General features: G+C 33.5%; 1 protein-coding gene and 2 long non-coding RNA genes across 5 annotated transcripts in view; 2 read left to right on the forward strand and 1 right to left on the reverse strand.

Annotated features, from left to right (window-relative positions):
• LOC117687750 (uncharacterized) overlaps positions 1-21634 on the forward strand; it is a 232769-nt gene that overhangs the window by 201706 nt on the left and 9429 nt on the right. The gene's annotated exons all lie outside the window — the stretch shown is intronic.
• LOC136273005 (uncharacterized) lies at positions 1155-21597 on the forward strand. The gene is made up of 3 exons (XR_010711126.1): positions 1155-1484; positions 6329-6410; positions 21242-21597. It is a non-coding gene; the product is annotated as an uncharacterized lncRNA (long non-coding RNA).
• On the reverse strand, positions 16868-19692 carry LOC136274235 (uncharacterized). Its single transcript, XR_010712532.1, has 3 exons — positions 19385-19692; positions 18444-18494; positions 16868-17836 (listed from the first exon to the last, which is right to left on the reverse strand). It is a non-coding gene; the product is annotated as an uncharacterized lncRNA (long non-coding RNA).

The raw sequence follows: 21634 nt of genomic DNA on the forward strand, positions 1-21634 counted from the left end.
GTGTTTTACCATATGTAGACAAGTCCCCTTCGTTTAGGGTTTTTTTGGTTGCGATATTCAACGCTTGATTTTTGTGATCGGCTTCCGCCGATCACTATTGTGTCCATATGAGGCATCCGGCAAATGCTTCCACGTGCGCACACATTTCGCTTGCATAAGAAGTTCTTATAAAAACTTGAAGTTTGGTTTAGTATTTATATAACATTTTACTCAGTTTTATTTCAATTCATTTACCTTAAGAGATGCAAACATACATAAAATACAGTTCGACCTGTTAATTAAAGAATGCACATTTTGTCTCACGCGTAAGAATTTCGATCGAAAGATTCATTCAGTAATGCAGTTGACCTCGGTGAACTGACCTCAATCATAAGAAGATTCTCCATGAACTGACCTCGATCTATTGATGTTGCATAATAGTAGCTAGGAAGACGGCTTGATTTATAAACAAGGTTACGTTATCGCTAACATGCGACCACAATAGCAAGTTATGATTGCATTTAATGTTTTTCAGTTGCATTATATTATTTTAATACAACTCTTTCTTTGTAAACGTGTTAATGCTCTTTGAAGATCCCTACTCAGTAGTCAGTATTATGGAGAAGAAGAAGATTACATTTAATAATTACGTTAAACTAGACAAGGAGTTTACGAACGGCTTTCCCCAAATTTATTTTAAAATTACAGATTCAAAATATTCTATACTTTGTAAAAATACAGTACTTTTTTAATTATTTTACATCAAACTGATCATGTTGATTGCTTCTAGCTATCAATATATCATTATTGCCGATCATTCCTTTAAAAGGAATACTTGTTTTTTTTAATTCCCGATAAGTCTAAGGACCCATCTCATTGCAGAACATCTGCTGATAAATAGATATGTGTGTATGTGGGGGATATTTGTTGTCATATTACAAATCAGCATCAATCTATCAATACCCATGGTACGTACATTGTTGAATTACCTTTAAATCATCATTCATTATATACTCTTTTAAAGGGTTTAAATCTTATACAAAACAATAACCGTTCGTAAACATGTCCCCTACGTTTAGGTTTTGTTTTTTGTTTGCGATATTCAACGCTTGATTTTTTTTGAATTCCCGATAAGTCTAAGGACCCATCTCAATGCAGAACATCTGCTGATAAATAGATATATGTGTGTGGGGGATAATTGTTGTCATATTACATATCAGCATCAATCTATCAATGGCCGTGGTACGTGTATTGTTGATTTACCTTTAAATCACCAGTCATTATATACTCTTTTAGACTCTTTAAATCCCTACAGAACAATGAAGGTTCGCTCTGAATAAAACGGCTCGCAATATATGTATGAGGCATATTGAAGACAATAACATTATGTTCTTGGCTTTGTTAAGTAACAACACCTTATATAGTCATACCTTTTAAGACAGTTATATATATTTTAGTACCTGATATCAAGCGATAGGAATTATTTTAAGAACGCTGTTCTAAAGGTAAGACATGTACAGTTTTTCTTATTTTGTAAAAAAATTCTATAATACTACAGATAATAATCTAGGCAATCAGTGAGAGTGTATATTTCCTACTCAGTTGAAACAGTCTACAACAATTCAGATTGTACTGTAGAGTAGTGATTCCCTATATGTAAACATGTCCCCTATGTTTACAGCAATTCAGTACGTACTGTAGAGTAGTGATTCCCTATATGTAAACATGTTCCCTATGTCTACAACAATTCAGATTGTACTGTAGAGTAGTGATTCCCTATATGTAAACATGTCCCCTATGTTTACAGCAATTCAGTACGTACTGTAGAGTAGTGATTCCCTATATGTAAACATGTTACCTATGTCTATAACAATTCAGTACTTACTGTAGAGTAGTGATTCCCTGCATTTAAACATGTTCCCTATGTCAACAACAATTCAGTACGTACTGTAGAGTAGTGATTCCCTATATGTAAACATGTTCTCTAAGTCTACAACAATTCAGTACTTAATGTAGAGTAGTGATTCCCTATTTGTTAACATGTCCCCTATGTTTACAGCAATTCAGAACGTACTGTAGGGTAGTGATTCCATATATGTAAACATGTCCCCTATGTTTACAGCAATTCAGTACGTACTTTAGAGTAGTGATTCCCTATATGTAAACATGTTCCCTATGTCTACAACAATTCAGTACTTACTGTAGAGTAGTGATTCCCTATATGTAAACAGTTCCCTATGTCTACAACACTTTAATTCGTAGTGTGGAGTAGTGATTCCCTATATGTAAACATGTTCCCTTTGTCTACAACAATTCAGTACGTACTGTAGAGTAGTGTTTCCCTATGTATAAACATGTTCCCTAAGTCTACAACAATTCAGTTCATACTGTAGAGTAGTGTTTCTCTATATGTAAACATGTTCCCTATGTCTACAACAATTCAATACTTACTGTAGAGTAGTGAATCCCTATATGTAATCATGTTCCCTATGTCTACAACACTTCAGTACGCACTGTAGAGTAGTGAATCCCTATATGTAATCATGTTCCCTATGTCTACATTACTTCAGTACGCACTGTAGAGTAGTGATTCCCTATATGTAAACATGTTCCCTAAGTCTACAATAATTCAGTACGTACTGTAGAGTAGTGTTTCCCTATATGTAAACATGTCCCCTATGTCTACAACAATTCAGTACATACTGTAGAGTAGTGATTCCCTATATGTTAACATGTTCCCTATGTCTACAACAATTCAATACTTACTGTAGAGTAGTGAATCCCTATATGTAATCATGTTCCCAATGTCTACAACACTTCAGTACGCACTGTAGAGTAGTGATTCCCTGCATGTAAACATGTTCCCTATGTCTACAACAATTCAGTACGCACTGTAGAGTAGTGATTCCCTATATGTAAACATGTTCCCTGTGTTACAACAATTCAGTACTTACTGTAGAGTAGTGTTTCCCTACATGTAAACACCCTGTGTCTACAACAATTCAGTACGTACTGTAGAGTCAACATTCCCTATATGTAAACATGTTCCCTAAGTCTACAGCAATTCAGTACGTACTGTAGAGCAGTGATTCCCTATATGTAAACATCTTCCCTATGTCTACAACAATTCAGTACTTACTGTAGAGTAGTGTTTCCCTACATGTAAACATGTTCCCTGTGTCTACAACAATTCAGTACGTACTGTAGAGTCAACATTCCCTATATGTAAACATGTTCCCTAAGTCTACAGCAATTCAGTACGTACTGTAGAGCAGTGATTCCCTATATGTAAACATCTTCCCTATGTCTACAACAATTCAGTACTTACTGTAGAGTAGTGTTTCCCTACATGTAAACATGTTCCCTGTGTCTACAACAATTCAGTACTTACTGTAGAGTCAACATTCCCTATATGTAAACATGTTCCCTAAGTCTACAACAATTCAGTACGTACTGTAGAGTAGTGATTTCCTGTATGTAAACATGTTCCCTATGTCTACAACAATTCAGTACATACTGTAGAGAAGTGATCCTCTATATGTAGTCATGTTCCCTAAGTCTACAACAATTCAGTTCCTACTGTAGAGTAGTGTTTCACTATATGTAAACATGTTCCCTATGTCTACAACAATTCAATACTTACTGTAGAGTAGTGAATCCCTATATGTAATCATGTTTCCTAAGTCTACAACAATTCAGTCCGGACTGTAGAGTAGTGATTCCCTATATGTTAACATGTTGCCTATGGAACAATACATCTTACATCCTACATGATTAAATCAGTTTAAAACAAAATTACGACCGTTTCACTTGTGACAAGAATAGTTCTTTGTGTTCTTTAAGATACATTTATACCAAAGATTTAACTGCTTTTTATAGGTTTTTTTTTTAACTTCTTCTCTACATTTAAATGCACAACAAATAAAAATGTGCCTATTAACTGGTAATGTATAGTCCCTATTGACTGGTAATGTATAGTCCCTATTGACTGGTAATGTACAGTCCCTATTGGCCGGTAATGTATATTACTATTGGCCGGTAATGTACAGTCCCTATTGGCTGGTAATGTACAGCCCCTATTGACTGGTAATGTACAGTCCCTATTGGCCGGTAATGTATATTACTATTGGCCGGTAATGTACAGTCCCTATTGACTGGTAATGTACAGCCCCTATTGGCCGGTAATGTATAGTCCCTATTGGCCGGTAATGTATATTACTATTGGCCGGTAATGTATATTACTATTGGCCGGTAATGTATATTACTATTGGCCGGTAATGTACAGTCCCTATTGGCCGGTAATGTATATTACTATTGGCCGGTAATGTATATTACTATTGGCCGGTAATGTATAGTCCCTATTGACTGGTAATGTACAGTCCCTATTGGCCGGTAATGTATATTACTATTGGCCGGTAATGTATAGTCTCTTTTGGCTGGTTATGTACAGTACCTCTTGAAGGTAATATACAGTCTCTATTGGCCGGTAATGTATATTACTATTGGCCGGTAATGTATAGTCCCTATTGACTGGTAATGTACAGCCCTTATTGACTGGTAATGTACAGTCCCTATTGACTGGTAATGTACAGTCTCTATTGACCGGTAATGTACATCATCTATTCGCCGGTAATGTATATTACTATTGGCCGGTAATGTACATCATCTATTGGCCGGTAATGTATATTACTATTGGCCGGTAATGTATAGTCCCTATTGGCCGGTAATGTATATTACTATTGGCCGGTAATGTATAGTCCCTATTGACTGGTAATGTACAGCCCCTATTGGCCGGTAATGTATATTACTATTGGCCGGTAATGTATAGTCTCTATTGGCCGGTAATGTACATCATCTATTCGCCGGTAACGAGCAACCCCTTTTGACTGGTAATCTACAGTCCCTCTTGAAGGTAATATACAGTCCGTATTCCCCGCTATTGATAAAAAAAAATAATAAATTCACGCTGCACTCTTGTATGCAAAGAACAAATTACGGTGCATTGGAGTTATAATTTTTGAATTTCAATTAATGTTATTAAACACAAATCACGTTGAATAATTTATATTGTTGCGACAACTAATAAAATAAAGTCAATGAGGTCTGTTTTTGAACAGGTTTATACCTGAATTGTAATATAATCCTTATCTATTGATTTAAAAGCCAAGCTCTTCGTCACAAAATCGCAAAAACAGCTTGTTACAAAGACAGCTCTTGTTACTATCACACAATCGGTCGTGTCGTTCGGAGGGTGTTTAAACATCTTGTTACAAAGACATTTTTAATTTGTTACCGTCTCACTATCGTCCGTGTCGGTCAGTCATTGTTAAATGTCATTGTCAGAGAGATCGTAGACTTAGATTTGTTTGATTCTACTCATTGCACACATTGATGTTAGTGGTCCTCTGTATTGTGACTCAATAATTAAATGTAACGGTTATAAAGTTTAACCAACATTGGCACGTGACGATTCTTACGATAGTATGTGTATTCTAAAGAAGAACATTGGCGTCTTTGTTCTCTGTCTACGGTTGGTTAGATATATGTAAGGGATATCAATTACATTCCTAATAAATACATCTAATTAAAACATTGTTGCGTCGTCAGTTTTTCTACTTATTAGACGACTATAGCCAACATACTGGACTGCTGCAGATAATTGGGATGAACACAAACTCACAGTAACACAACACTACTGGTAGTTCCTCCAACCTCACGGAAATTTACCATCTTCCACATACAAACTACACAGAGTATCCAAGACAAAATCAAAATAACCTATTGCACGAATTGACAAACAAAAAACAACATAAATTCGATTGATTAACGTCGTCCTTTTGTATAAATTTGGATGATCGGAAAAGAAATTTAAATGAAAACGGACATTCATATATCCATGTATTAACAGTTTAATCCTGCAGAATCACACCGCCCTCTGCCGTTGTTTGTACAAAAATGACCAGTGGGCGGGATCGAACTATGCTCACCATTGAGCAGTAAGTAAGTAAGTAAGTAAGTAAGTAAGTAAGTAAGTAAGTACAGTGTATTTTATTATAGTGACACGTGTATGTCATAAGTATAGTACAACAATACAATATTATACATTATCGAATTACACCTGGCTTATTGTACCTATATGTCACTTTGAAATCTTATAATATACAAATATACTATATACATTTGATTGAGCGCCTGAATTTACTTTGATTTGTACAGATAACTTTGTCTGACTGAATAATTGAGCATGCATTTCATAATGCAATGTGAACAAAAGGACCAATGCAAAAACCAAGAAGTTTATTGTTTATCTAAGTAATGGTTATAAGCTAAAAACTGTCCATTCTTTCAGATATTGTACAATCCGGGGCCCATCAGCCTAACCCTAACCTTGACCCTGATAGTTCAATGGACAGTTCGCAATTGCAGTGAAGGTAAATAATCAGCGTCCATAGCTTCAGAGAAATATAGCGAGGATTACACAGTCAATTAAAATATAAGCAAATAAATAAAAATTAGCCAGTGCTTCCAGTTAATAAGAACCCAGTATATAAGGTACACGTGTAATTTTTATACGGATGTTTAATCAAACGTCACATTACAAAATGAAATCATATTTTCACGAAACTGTTGTGTGCGTTTTCCTCCTCCTGTTTAAAAAGCGGGGGTGGGGTGGGGGGTGTTAAGTAAATGTAGAATACGATGTATATTGGTAAAATACATAGTAAGGGTGTCAATATATGCCGGTAATGTGGTATTATCTTGTGTAACTGTTTAAATTAAAGACATACACGTATCGAAAGTGTGATAATGTATGCCGGTAATGTGGTATTATCTTATGGAATTGTTTCACTTATTATAGGTTAATAACAGAAATGAAGAATCAGTTACAAATATTCCGGAAATATTGTTCTTTTGTTTTTTTTATAAAGACGAAATGTGATAATAAACTATTAGCAGAATTGTTCTTAGAACAGTTATGAGGTCTCTTTATTACCAATTACTGTTTTTGCTTTGTTCAAAAATTTCAGGAAATCCGTTTTTTTCTGTAATGATCACTTACTTTATATAGCCCCTAATAAATAACAAAAGAAAGCATTTCATTGTCTTTATTTAACATCGTCTGGTCCTAAATGTGTCGGTAGCGGCTAATTAAAGTGTTTACGGCGACCTGGACTTCCATTTAAACAATTGATACACATGCTCCTGTTGTTCTGTGTTGCATGTGATCAGAAATTGATTAATGGTCGTGAATTTGTGGACTGAAAACCGAAAAGTTCTAAATCAGTGAAAGCCTGTCAAGTATTTCGCAAAGTCTAAAAGAATAAACAGAGATAAAAAAAAAAGTTAAAAATTTAGAGAAACTTTACAGAAATTTACAGAAACTTCTGAGTACAAATATCAAGGCGTCGATTTTCTATAAGTATAGTAACACGTTGTTACTTTGGGTGTTTTCCCGTGTTATTATTATTTTCGTTATAAAAGGGGAAATAACTCGCTTTGAGGGATATTATCCTTGTTGGATCAATTAACAGCTCTACTCGTGGGAGCTTTCCAAATATGGCTCGTCCTCTACGGTGGCTGGAAATCCAAAGAAAGGAGATATAAGTATAATAATTGTTATCAGATGTTTTATTTAGGATGGCGTCGATGGAAGTGCTAAATATCTTTATAAACACACAGTCACCAGTTACAAAATAGTATTCAATGTAATAAATTTACGTATAATGATACTTAATAAAATCTGGTGACTGTACAGAGGGTAAAACAATAATTATCAAAAATCCCTCTGCATATTAATTAAAATTACATGATCATAGTGAACTATAATAAGTGAAAATCATCTTAAATTCATAAAACGGTAACCCGTCTAATTGTTACTTTTTATCACACAAACTATGAACTAACTCAACTAAACTAAAAAGTTATATAATAGCTGACAGTCTCACAGTGCCTATTCAATAATTCAATAGAGACAATTCGAACTACAAACATCTCGCTATCTAACCACTTTCCTTTAATATTTACTCGTTTAGCTCGAAGAGGTTAATAAATCTTACTCTGAAATAAGGGATTTAACAATTTTTTGACGCAATCAATAAAGTGTTTAACTTACAATTTTAATGCGAACATCCTAACACTTATGATCCCGTTAGACATGTATTATAAACAAACAACCTTTTTACCTCTTTTCATAAAAGAGCGCGGGAATAAATAAAAGCGCCAAATTCAAAATCTACTTTTCTTATGATATGCATAAAAATAAATGTGATATAAAAATATGACTGGAGACTGTAGCTAAATATGATATACAACAAAAATATTAAAACATACAATCTATAATCTATAAAGTACTGTACACTAAATGAGGTCATGTTGCACGTTACCTAATAGATGATGACTTTAATTTAACTTTTAAAGACTTTACTAAAAGCTCAAATTGAGAAGATAATAAAAACAGGATTATGTACAAAATAAAAAATACACTATCCTTTATCAAGGTGACTTTATATCTAATTGCAAATAAATGAAAACTTAAATTTACATACCTGGAAATCCAAAGAAAGGAGATATAAGTATAATAATTGTTATCAGATGTTTTATTTAGGATGGCGTCGATGGAAGTGACCAAGCTTGGGCGCATTTCCACCGACAAACCTGCGTCTTTGGATTCCAGGATTTTAGCCAATCAGAATTTAGGATTGGTTGATTTACCGAAACAAAGTTGTAAAAAATTTCCTAATAAAGAAGATTATTTAAAATGAGCAATCACATGACCTTAAAAGGATAGTCACGATAATTGAGATAATAGGTACACCTGTGCTTGACCTCAGGCCTTGCGGCCTTCTTAACAAAAAAAAAGACAAACTAACAAAAGGAACTAAATATTATTACATAATCACTTGGGCATCGATGTGATTAAACATTGGTCAGTAACAGCTCAAAGTAAATCAATTACATATATACAATGGAGTTCCATTAGCGTGTCAGGGCAATGTTTTTATAAGCGGAAGCACCTTTGCGGTTTTTTTGAAAAGACTAATTTACCCAGGTAACACCAAAAAAGGACATTTGTATGTCGTATTTATATTGCATAATAAAGAGACATCTGTAAAAAAAATCAACTCTGAAAATGTTATCAAAAACCAAAATTATAGTCCCAAATTATAAATAGTCATAACACCAAATTTTATTTTTAAATAAACATTTGTGGGAAGACAATAGGGACGATAGTTTAATTCTGCGGCTTGTTAATTCTCTTAAGGTAGTCCTATAGTTGGCACTAATTGAGCTCAATCATGGATAACCCAGTTTTAGATTAAGATATACATTCTAACAATACATATAAATAAGAAAAAGTATATGTTTACTTGCTAGTTGTTCAGGCACGTAGCATCGGGGGGGGGGGGGGGGCTGCCCCCCCCCTTTTTTTGTGCAGCAAATCTTTTTCTTAAATTTAAATTTAAAAAAATTGAATAAGGTTGGAGTTGCCCCCTACCCCTCCCCCCTCCCCACTTTTATGGGATCATGTAAAAATGTGAATTGAAAGTAAGGAAATAAAGTAATGAAACTGAAGTTAAAGGTATACTACCACTACACTTAAAGTTTACTACTTCGTTAAAAGTATACCCCACCCCCCTCCACACACCCCATCCCCCAACAACCCCCCCCCCCACAACTCCCCCCCCCCCACGGTTTAGGATTTTCAGGATTTTGGAAAGAAGCCTTTTTATTTTTTCCTTTTTTTTTTGCTTTTCAAGAATTTTTGGTTGAGGCTGCCCCCCCCCCCCCCACTTTCAAAAACGATGCTACGTGCCTGTTTTTGGCTATAACTTCTCAGAAATGGGTATATATATTATAGCATTGAATCATGATTTTTTGAAGTATACACTCTCATAACTGCAGCGGTGTGTGCATACAAATTGAGTAACGCGCGTTAGCGCGTTATGAAAATTTGTATGCACACACCGCTGCAGTTATGAGAGTGTATACTTCAAAAAATCATGATTTAATGCTTATATTTACATTTTTTTAACTTCTTGCCTTGTCTGCAAATGCAATTCATACCTTAAAATTCCTATCTTATCCTAAGGGTAAGTTAATATTAATGGAAGAGCCACAGTAACAGCCACAAGCGTGAACTTTGATTTTCGCTTGTGACGTTGCAGTTTACAGCGTTTAACGTTTGTGACGTCATAACAAAAACTCGTCAATTTGACCTTTGACTACTTGTTGCATTTAGAGGCCTTTGAAGATCACAGAATTTAATGGAAAAACACAGTAGAATGTATATATATATATATATATATATATATATATATATATATATATATATATATATATATATATATATATATATATATATATATATATCCTCTCTGAACTATTTTGAAAATGATGAAATTTGCAAAATCTCTGGATTTTTTCTAAAATGAATCCTTAATTGTTGGTAAATAAAAAAAAATGCTTGTATAAAATCGAGTATTAACATTTGTTTAAACCGTATCACATCACTATTGTTGCGCAAATTGTAAGTTTTTGTTTTTGTAATAATTATCTCTGTGTTGTTTGTGCCTATTTGAAGAGGTTGATAATCTGAGTTATCTCCCTTCTAACACAGTTTGAAGTATATATAAAGACCTTTTCGTGAATAATTTACAAGAATATACAAAGAAATGATGATCAGATACACCAAGGAACTCTAGGATATATTACTTAGCATTGTTTCTGAAAGCGGAGGGGGGCATGTGCAGATCCAAAAAAAATCCCCGGGAGGGGGGGGGGGGTCCGACGTATATTTGAGTTTGCCGGGGGGGGGGAGTTGATACATATTTCTGGCAATTTCTTTAGGTAATTTAAAGAAATTTGAATTTTGCAAGGGTTGGAGGGGGGTCCGTACCCCTGACCCCCTCTAGATTAGCGCATGGGGGGGCATACTTAACCATAATTTTAGAAAAATCAACTATCATATCTTTGTTTCCATGGTGGCTTACTATAGGAAGGGAAGGATGTGTCTTAGTAGGCGCTGGCAGGATAAAGGTCCTCCAAAACTCAAAGTCAGAAATTGACCTGGATCTTTAAATGATGGCGTGGTTGAAGTACATCGATCATAATTTCAAAAATATCCATAAATATATGCACTTTATTCTACATAAGATGCAATGCACCAATATTTTATTCACTGAGAACAAATCAAGAAATAACTTATTGTCAGGGACAGCTACACTTACATGCAGCAGGGTACAGCTGTTTGAACACTTAATTTCCATTTTACTCTTAAAAGAATTCCTCATGTAATACTTTTCATGCGCGGGTCTACAGGTGCAGTGGTTGCGTATCTTTCCCCTGAAAAAAAAACCTTATTAAATAAGTAAAGCAAAGCTACCTCGCCCCTCGTGCTTAAATTCAAATGCTGGTCCGGTCTCTGCCACATGCGCAGCACTGCTCACCGTGGTGGGGTTTTTGGAAGTTTCTGAGTAAGCCCCGTTATGTTTTTATGATTAAACAACTCTGTTTTTCTATCGCTTTCTTTATAGTAAGGAAGGAAAATAATGAAACTGTCTCTTCGTTCGATAGTCCTATATCACTGCATTTCATTTTATCTGCCGTTTTACCTTATATAAAACACATACAACTAACGAGCAAGCCTAGAGCGCCTAGAGCCTAGAGCGCCACGCCATCGCATGGTTCTACTATTTATATTACCTGATCACGTGACTCGAAACCTATTCGAGTTCATGTATGTATAAAAACTCATCACGCTCATGATCTCAGATACAGTTGAACGAATGGCAGAGCTTTATCGCCGTGTTTTAATGATAAAACATGCGAGGTGAAAGGTTGTGAATAATGCTTGGTGGGTGGATAGGTGTAGAGGGACTGATTATCATGACAACACATTTAACTGAGAGAGAGAGAGAGAGAGAGAGAGAGAGAGAGAGAGAGAGAGATTAACAGGTTAGTTATGAAAATGCCTAGCTGAAGAGATTGATAATTTGAGTACTCCCCTTCAGCATCCGCTGTTCACTTCCATGAGAAAACATACAGTTTGAACTGACAAGCCATCGAGTAAAACGGCGTTCAAGTACAAGTACAAACATTCGTTTTACTTTTAAAACTGCTTTCAAATGTATTGTTTAGTTAACTGAAGTAATTATAATAAAAAAGTTTTACTTCGTTTCATACTAAAAAAAAAAAAAAAGAAAGTAACAAAGAAAATGAAACCCGCTTATGCGGGTTATGTTATTTTTCTGGAATGCTAGATACGTTCATACCCACATGAAACACAAAAGAAAGCCTTTTTTGTTTTGTTTCCGAGAATCGGATATTATGTTTCAAAAATACCGTGTAAGGGGTTTATATGTAAACCATTATGAAAATGCACAACTTTTCAAAACGTTCCTGAATTTGATCGCATCTATACTAGTGCCGAATGATGTGGCGCACCCATTACAGAGGTCACATCAATTAAGTTCCCTGGGACGACTATATTGCTTGTACAATTGTATTACTCATGTTCCATCTATTCAGCAAATAAACTATTCCAATTTAATTTTTTGTCATATCCTATCATTTAGACCATTCTTTAAGAAGGCAATCGATAGAAATCAAAATCGATAAATAGTTCAGAATGTACACATCAAAAACATAAAAAAAAATACCCCCCCCCCCCCCAAAAAAAAAAAAAAATTCCTTTTTATAATTATAGCTTGTCGTAATCAGTCTGAATTATTTTTTCTTTCGTAGTGTTTCTTTCTATTTAGCACAGACGCAAAACGCCCTCAACGAATTTTATAGTTATTGTACTCAATGGAAACTTAATGTCAATGTTAATAAAACAAAAATAATGGTTTTCTCCAAAGGTCCAACATCGAAAAAGCTTTTTTATTATAAAGGAGAAGTTATTGAAAATGTTAAAGAATTCAAATACCTGGGTATCGTTCTGTCAAGAACTGGTTCATTTATTAAAGCAAGAAAGCATTTGTGTGAACAGGCTCAAAAGGCTATGTATGGTGTTATAAGAAAAATTAAAAATTTTAATTTACCAGTAAATTGTCAATTTGATTTGTTTGATAAGGTTGTTTTACCAGTTTTATTGTACGGCTGCGAAATTTGGGGCTTTGAAAATCTAGATATTATTGAACGTGTACATCTGAAATTTTTGAAAACAGTACTTAATTTAAGAAGCACAACACCGAATTTTATGATATATGGAGAAACAGGGCGCTACCCGTTGTATATTAATGTTTATACAAGAATAATTACATATTGGGGGAAAATGCTAATAAGCCCCGAGAACAAAATTGTATATACAGTGTACAGATATTTATTTTCACAACATTTTAATAGCGATTGTAAAAGCCCATGGATTGATTGTATTCAAAGAATTTTGAACATGTGCGGGCTACAATATGTCTGGCAGAACCATAATTTTGTCAATATAGAATGGTTATCTGCTACTGTAAACCAAAGATTAAAAGACCAATTTATGCAAATATGGTCAAATGATATAAATTGTTCTTCCAGAGGTCAAGTGTATAAAATTTTAAAACCATATTTTGGCTTTGAGAAGTATCTTGATATTTTACCTGTAAAACTAAGAAAAAAATTCATTAAATTTCGTACATCAAACCATCGTTTTCCTGTAGAGACAGGCAGATGGTATAACATTCCTTTGAATGAGAGGTTATGTCTTTTGTGTAATAAAGGTCTTATTGGAGATGAATTTCATTATATTTTAGAATGTTCGGCACTAGAAGAAATAAGGAAAAAATACATAAACACAAAATATTGGAAAAGACCAAATTTTTTTAAGTTTTCTGAACTCATGACTAATTGCAATTGTAAATCGCTAAGAAAATTATGTGTATTTATTTCAAAAATTTTTGATGCTGTCTGCTCCTCTTAGTTGTTTTCCTATTATGATCCTTTATACTAAAATCTAATATAAGTAGTGATTCTATAGTCTGTTCTTTTTTATTTATATTTTTTCCCTGTATGAAAATGTACCTGTTTGTCTGTACCTCTGACGATTTGTATTTGTATGTATTATATATATGTTCCTCTTGTACCTAATTATTTGGTCTGAGTGAATAAACTGAACTTGAACGCACGTTCTCATGGCTGTAGACTTGTTTTTTTAAGGCTAGAAATTATACAAATCTTCCTTACCTAAACCAAAAACGCTTAATAAATACAGTGCACTCTGATATTAAAATAGATATGAAATAGATATTGACGAAATAACTGTTTTTTAAATTTAGGCATGGAAAACGTTCAAAAGGCCATGTTTATTGACAAATAATGATTTTTGTACGCAATGATGTTCATCAATTAGAATCCCCCCCCCCCTTTTCCAAATTGCTGGATCCGCCTCTGTACCCCCCCCCCCCCCCACCCCTTCCTCCAGCAGGAGGGTGGGGGGCAAACACAATAACACACCTTGGGTTAAAAGTTGAAATATATATATATCTTGGTGATTGCTGCTTATATATGTTTAATGTATATTAATAGCTTTGTTATGATTTATATGTTTAATGTATATTAATAGCTTTGTTATGATTTATATGTTTAATGTATATTAATAGCTTTGTTATAATTTATATGTTTAATGTATGCTGTTTCTTAAATTGATTGTGTCTATAATGCGAATAACATTTCTAGCTGTAATTCATTAAAAAAAAGCCATTATGTCATTCGATTTTTACCGTATATATTTTGCTTTCATTGATTATTTTATTTTGTGCAAAAGTGCGTGTACCGAATGTCCTTGACATGTTGTTATGTGCTTGTGTTCAGTTCAACAAGTGCGACGATTTTGCTGTTGAAATAAACACGATTTCCGGTGACAGTCAGAATCAGACATTCTGTTATAAACAAACACACTTCTTCGTGACTCAACAGGAACGCTACATATAGCAGGATTGCCGTCCAAGAGATAATTCTAAAATTTTATTTCACAAACGCATAATGAAATTTAACATGGATTAATAAAACAAAGCACATACAGTGAAACTGACCAGTAAATTCACTTGAATTGTTCTGGCAAACATTTCTGCAAAATATGTAGAAATACAGGATTGCTTTAGAAGTCATCCGTGGTCTCAAATCAATTTTTACCCCCCCCCCCCCCCCTCCCCAGATCCCTCCACCCACCCCCTTACTTTAAAAAATGTTTACTTCGAGTACATACATGTATACGTTAAGTAGTATAAAGATGAAATAAAGTAATAATGAAAACTAAGTTGACCGATTAATACATTTAAAACTAAATATTCGAACAGCCTTTTTCTATTTTTGAAAACCGGTAAATTCATTATCTGGGACCGAAACCATTTGGGGTCGAAATTGCTAGGTGGCGAAACGTCTAAGCATCGCTGTGACGTATGTCGAACAGACGATAGACCGATTTCTATCCGTTTAGATAATTGTTCCCCGTGAAAAAAGGTTTGTCATATTATATATTCTACAATGTAGTCTACTTCTTCCATATATCATGCCCGTGACAATTTAGGTGAGATAAAACGCGATAGTTTTAAAAATCAACTATGTAAAATGGCTGACCCGAAAACAAACCTTCAAAATCATGTCATTCGTGTATACACACTTTCATTTTCAATATTTTAAAACCAGCCTAAAATAGCAAAAATGAGAGTATGGTGGTGGACATGTTTTGGGGGATCCAAGTCAGTGGGAGTTGTATCAAATTATACACTTGCAATGATATCGAATGATTAAATGTAAAGAGTGAATATATTTACTGGGAATTTACTTAGAAGGTGATACTTGATATTTACATAGAAGGTGATACTTGATATTTATAGTTGCAAATATGTTTCCTTATATGAACCTGCAGAATAGCGAATCATTTCAATAATGTGTGAACTTTTTTCATGACATCACAATGATAAAGGCACGTGCTTATCGTTTCGCAGGACAGTTAAGGCAACATTTTGCTTTTAAACAGCCATAAAAGGAGGTCGTTTTGCTTTTGTCTATTCATTTCTGCATAATGAATAGTTCTAAACTGTTTTGGGTGTTATTGTAAAGATATGGGTCTCCTTTACCTGACCATGTCTAAATTTGTCGGTCACGTGACTTTTTAGGGTCACGTGGGCGTCTTTTAGACAAAAATCGTCAATGCTAAAATGAGACAAAAAGTTCAAGGGCAAGGCAAAGAAATTTAAGAGTAAGTAATATGGCAACATATTCAAAATTATCCATACATCATAGAAATCAATGCTCATTCAGTTGTAAAGTTTACTAGTTATGTATATTTCTTTAAGAACTGGCTACTTGTTCCTAAAATAGTGCATTTTTGTATATTTTCATTAAAATTACAAAGTAAACCTTCATCTCTCAACAAATGAGCATCAGTTTTTATAAAGAACTCGTAAAAGGGAAGAAAATCATACCAAGTTTAATAATATCAATAGCCGTCTTGCACTTGAATTTTTGCATTTAATTTCTCAATCTAGAAGTCCTCTCAAATCAATACACATTTCAAACGCACAAGTGATCCCAAAAGGGGAGGTAACTCTTTGAGCGATAACTCTTTTGATATAGGCGCGATGTCATTTTATCACATAATCCGAATTAATGTTAAGATATGTTTCAACAGTACATTATGTAAATGGTTATTTAAACATAGTGCTTCTGTTTTATTTATTTTAAAAGAGACAAGATGGTTACGATGAATCGTCCGCATTTCCTCTGTTGTATCATGGATGTAAACAAAAAACCGTTGTGTATCAGTTCTCTTGGTTAACCGCATTCGCGGAGTTATTGGTTTCTTAATATTTTTTTAGTAATGGGAGAAAAATATATATAAGAGCTAATTGTACACAATTATTTGAGGGATTAAATGTCAACAGAGACAAATGAAGCCCCTGATATTAATATACTAACTAAATTGTTCTCATAATATATATTAAAAAATAAGATATGGAGTATTTTTTCATTATTTATGTGCAGCCTTTGCCCAATGACTGCATATTCTATAGCACTGCTTGGGTCTGTTAATATTATTCTGGGGAGGGGGTTCAAAGGGGTAACTCTATTCTGTTTGCCAGGGGCCAGGTACCATGGTGTTTTACTATGTAAATTGTGAATTAAATTAAAATTTGCCACGGGGACTATACATGTAGATCTGCCCATGTATGAGGCCTTTTCCCATCCCCCATAAGCAATCAACAGTATTCACCTTTGTATTACACATGTTACACTTGTAATTTAAACACTCATTAGAATTGACTTTTATTTTTATTCAACACATGCAGAATGATTAAGATTAAGGAGAGGGGGGAGGGTTAGCATATCTATTCATTCACAAAATAAATTCTAAACACTCATTTCTCATTACCGAGAAAGGAAAGAGAGTGTGTAAATCCTGCAACAAGGCGATCAAAAGCCATTTTTGGTTCACATCAATATATTGAATTTAAATAAGTCTGAATTCCCCTATGTGAGAGACTCTCTCTCCCGCCCATTTACATACCATCCCCTTTCCACTTCTCAAACAAAATTTTATATATAGAAACAATTATATTTGGTTCATTTGTTTTATTAATTCAAGAAGATAAAGGGACTTTCTGAAAAAAAATTCTGTGACAACATTTTAACCTGACATATGCATGCAAACTCAAAATTGCAATTTCTTTTTATGATGTCAATGTGTTTATTGTATGACTTCTTAGTTCTGGTCCTCTTCTCTCTTCAAAAACACAGTCTTCCTGCTCCTAAAGTTCAGGTTTTTCTTTCCATCATTTCATCATGTATATGACACCAGGATAAGGGTGCGGGTAAATGATCACCAATAAGAACATCATTTATGTAAATCTCAAGACAAAGCAGGTACCAGCTAAAATGAAAATTATATATATTTCAGTAAGTTTAACTTATTATCAAAATGGCTGAAAGACTGAAATGGAGGATTTTCTACAATTTGATAGTCAATGGAATTTATTTATCTTAATAAACATTTCATTATGTTTAGATGGGGTGCTTTAGATGTGCATTTAATTTTGCACAAATTCAAATACAGCTTTTCAGTTTGATCGATTTGAAATTATTCGCATCCTCACCCCTGATATGTGCATGATATTAGTTTAATTGCACCCCTTTATTTTAGCCGGCCTGACCTTAAAAATGCACCTCTCTCCCTCCCTCCCTCTCTCTCTCTCTCTCTCTCTCTCTCACACACAACTGATTTGATTGATTGATATTATATAATGCTGGTGCAGTCAGTGTGAATTAAAACATACCATGTATTGTTGATTTGTTGATGAGCAATATTCAAAATTGTAGATTTATAAATAACAGGTTTATATCAATCATTTTAAAACATTAAATGAAACCATTCATACTTGAAAATACTTTTTCTAATTGAATTGTCTCATAGAATAATCAGATTGGTCATTATTTCAATGATAAATTATTGAACTTATACATGTATGTTATTTACTTACATTTTCTTCCAGCCTTTTTTTTCAAATCAGTGTGACGCTTTTCAAATTACTCTGCAAATAACAAAATATAATTATGAGAAGTCATACAATTTAATTTACATGCATATAAGGACATGTCAACAGTAATTTGAACATTTTTGTGAAAGGTCTACATATATTATGCATGGATGGGTAAAATGACCAACACTTCAAATTTTATTTGAAAGTTACATATGCACATTCTACACAAACAATACCATATATGACCATGAATGTAGATTCCTCATTTAGAGAAAATCAGATGGAGACATGCAGTCATTTGTTTATTATCATTTGAGTTTTTATTACCAATAGTACAGCATCATAAGTATGAACCCAGGTGACAAGATTTCAAACAGTGTTATGGTAGTAATATACTGAGTTCTAAAAACAAACTAGTAATAATTAAGAATTAATGTGCATAAACATCTTAATATATCAACTGGATGAATGTGTAAAAAATATAAATGAACTGTCATGGAAGAATTTTGAACACAGTAGAAAGGTGTTATTGATCAGCTGTTCATCAATTTCCAGGAAATGAAATCAGCATCTTTTAGCCTGCACTGTACTGATTTTCAGAAAATCAAATCAGCTGTTTTCACACAGTCTTTGTATTGTTTACTTACAAATTGAAATAAAAACAAACAGCTGTGTAAAGCTAAATATTGTCAATACAAGTACTATGAACTGATTCGTGTCGATTGGTGAAAATGATCAACAATTTAACGGACTGGCAATAAAGCTACATGTACAATGTACATTGTATAGGCCTAAATGTAAACAATGCAGTCTCTCCTCATGTTTTGAACGAAACAACACATTAAGTCGATCAGAAATGCATCAACAGTATAAAATCACAATAAAATAGTTATTGAGCTATGTGGTATATTGCAAATACACTGTATATCTATTCTACATACCTGATAAATCATCAAAAGATCGCCATCATCGGGAATACCAGCTATACGTGTTTACATCGTCTGACGAGCGCATTTGGGACGCAGATTCACACCCATACGACAGATGCCTTAATGAAATTCTTCGTATATTCTGATTGTTGTAAACTTATGAAAACACACATGAGTGATTCGTAGTTATATTTTGCTTATGAAGTATTAAATCAGCCGTATTTTATGCTTAAACTGCTGTTTTCGGTATATGTTCTATATATGGTAATACAGAGGCGAGGCGTATATTATGACGTCATAACTCATTATCCCTTCATTAGCATATCAAAACGATGTGTTGCCTTATCTGTCCTGTGTTCACAGTTGCATCGTTAGCATACACTAGCGTCTTTTAATTTCATACATTTTAATACAGGAAAGATTGGTAGCAAACTTTTTACATTAATTTGTAAACAATGAACAGATTGTGTTCTACATCTATATGAATAAATCATGTGTGCGTAAAATAGGGAGGTTGAAAGGGGACTGGGCGATGAATGTTCATTAAAAAATGTTTTGTTTTTCCTAAACCGTTTTCCTATGCTACAAATGATACACATCAATAGTGATCATTAAAAGAATGGTGAATATCATGAATATCGTAGGATGTTTTAATAAACTAATTTAATTAATTTAATACATTAATGTATAATTTGAATATATAATACTGAGAAGGAGGGGGCGGAACAATTGAACATTGAAACAAATAATCGACATCATTCTAATTTGATAGAGAAAATTTGTAGGAATACAAAATTAAATAAATTGGCCTACTATGTGCTTTAATAAAAAAAAATCATATATTTATGCATACATATAATATTCTTTAGATTGAAATGTGAACCTAAACATTATTTTTGTTCAGTCGATTACTTGAGTAACCTAAAGGCATAAGGCCTAAGAAAAAAAATTGTTTGTTTCCGCTTTCCCGACCGACCCTAGCTTTTACCCCCCGACTCAAAACTTTTTTTTTAAGGATTTTTGAGGGAAAATCGTTTATTTTCGTTTTTATCCAATTTGGAAAAAAAAATGATCAAAATTTTGGTCACAAAAATGCTTGAGGCAGTTACCCTTCTCAAATCGGTGTAACTTAAACGTTTTGTTTCAAAATGGCTGTATGTTTCCATGTGTTGTAGATTTTATTAATGCCCTCATCGTTGGCAGCAGATTAAGTATCTGCTATATAATATAATATCATATTTGTGTTTTCTTAAGACCAGCTTAATAGTCAGGAATGATATTAAAAGTATTTCTCATTTTATACCATTTATACCATACTAGTATCTAACCGGCATGTATGGATACTGCAATATTAAAGGGAAAAAACATATTTGAAAAAATAAAAAAATTCCGACCAACCGACCTTTTTTTCATCATGAAAGAGTGAAAGCGGAAACAAACTATTTTTTTTGTTAGGCCTAAACCAGTGTTTTATTCAGAGCATTGTATACGTTGTATGCATGTATGTAAACCAAGCCGGAATAGATTGTGGGACGTCAAAATAATTAATTTTCTTGGTTTTCAATACAAAAGAGTTCTACATCATGTCAGCCTCCCGTAAATACAATTCTCACTTCAAACGTGCATTATAGCTTAATTATGTAGTTTATTTTCAAAACAGCATGACCATGTGCGATAATTTAAAACACTTTATTAATATAGATAGAATGCATTTTTGACTTTCCTTCCGCTTTAAGTATTGTACGTTGATATTTCAAATACTCGGATATCTCAAAGTTTTAAACAGTCCCATCTAGTTCGAGATAGCGAAGTTTGACTGTATTTTATACGAACTCTTTTAAAAATAGGCTAAAATACAGACATTATCAGTTTCAGAGAGCAGTGATACGGAATCGGGAAAACCACAGTGTGGTGATCCGGAAACTCAGATCAAACTGTGTAAAACTGACAGTATCAAGGAAGGAAAACTGATGGGCATATATATAATATGTATATATCATCCATTTTAGTTTTAATTAGATTTTTCATCCCTGCTCCTGTAAATATCCAGCCATGCAGTTGGGTTTTTATTTCAATTTTAAAGAAAAGGTTAAGAAAACAATTAAGAAAAGAATCAGACGCAATATATACAACAACAAAAAATAAATAAATAATATTTGAAAAATTAAGCATTGTATCATATTAATGTATATATATATATTATTAAATCTCACACTTGTGCGGGACATCATCAAGTACTAGAATGTAACAGTTGATGGTCTC

Source organism: Magallana gigas, chromosome 1 (assembly GCF_963853765.1).
Source record: "Magallana gigas chromosome 1, xbMagGiga1.1, whole genome shotgun sequence".
NCBI classification, from domain to species: Eukaryota; Metazoa; Mollusca; class Bivalvia; order Ostreida; family Ostreidae; genus Magallana; species Magallana gigas.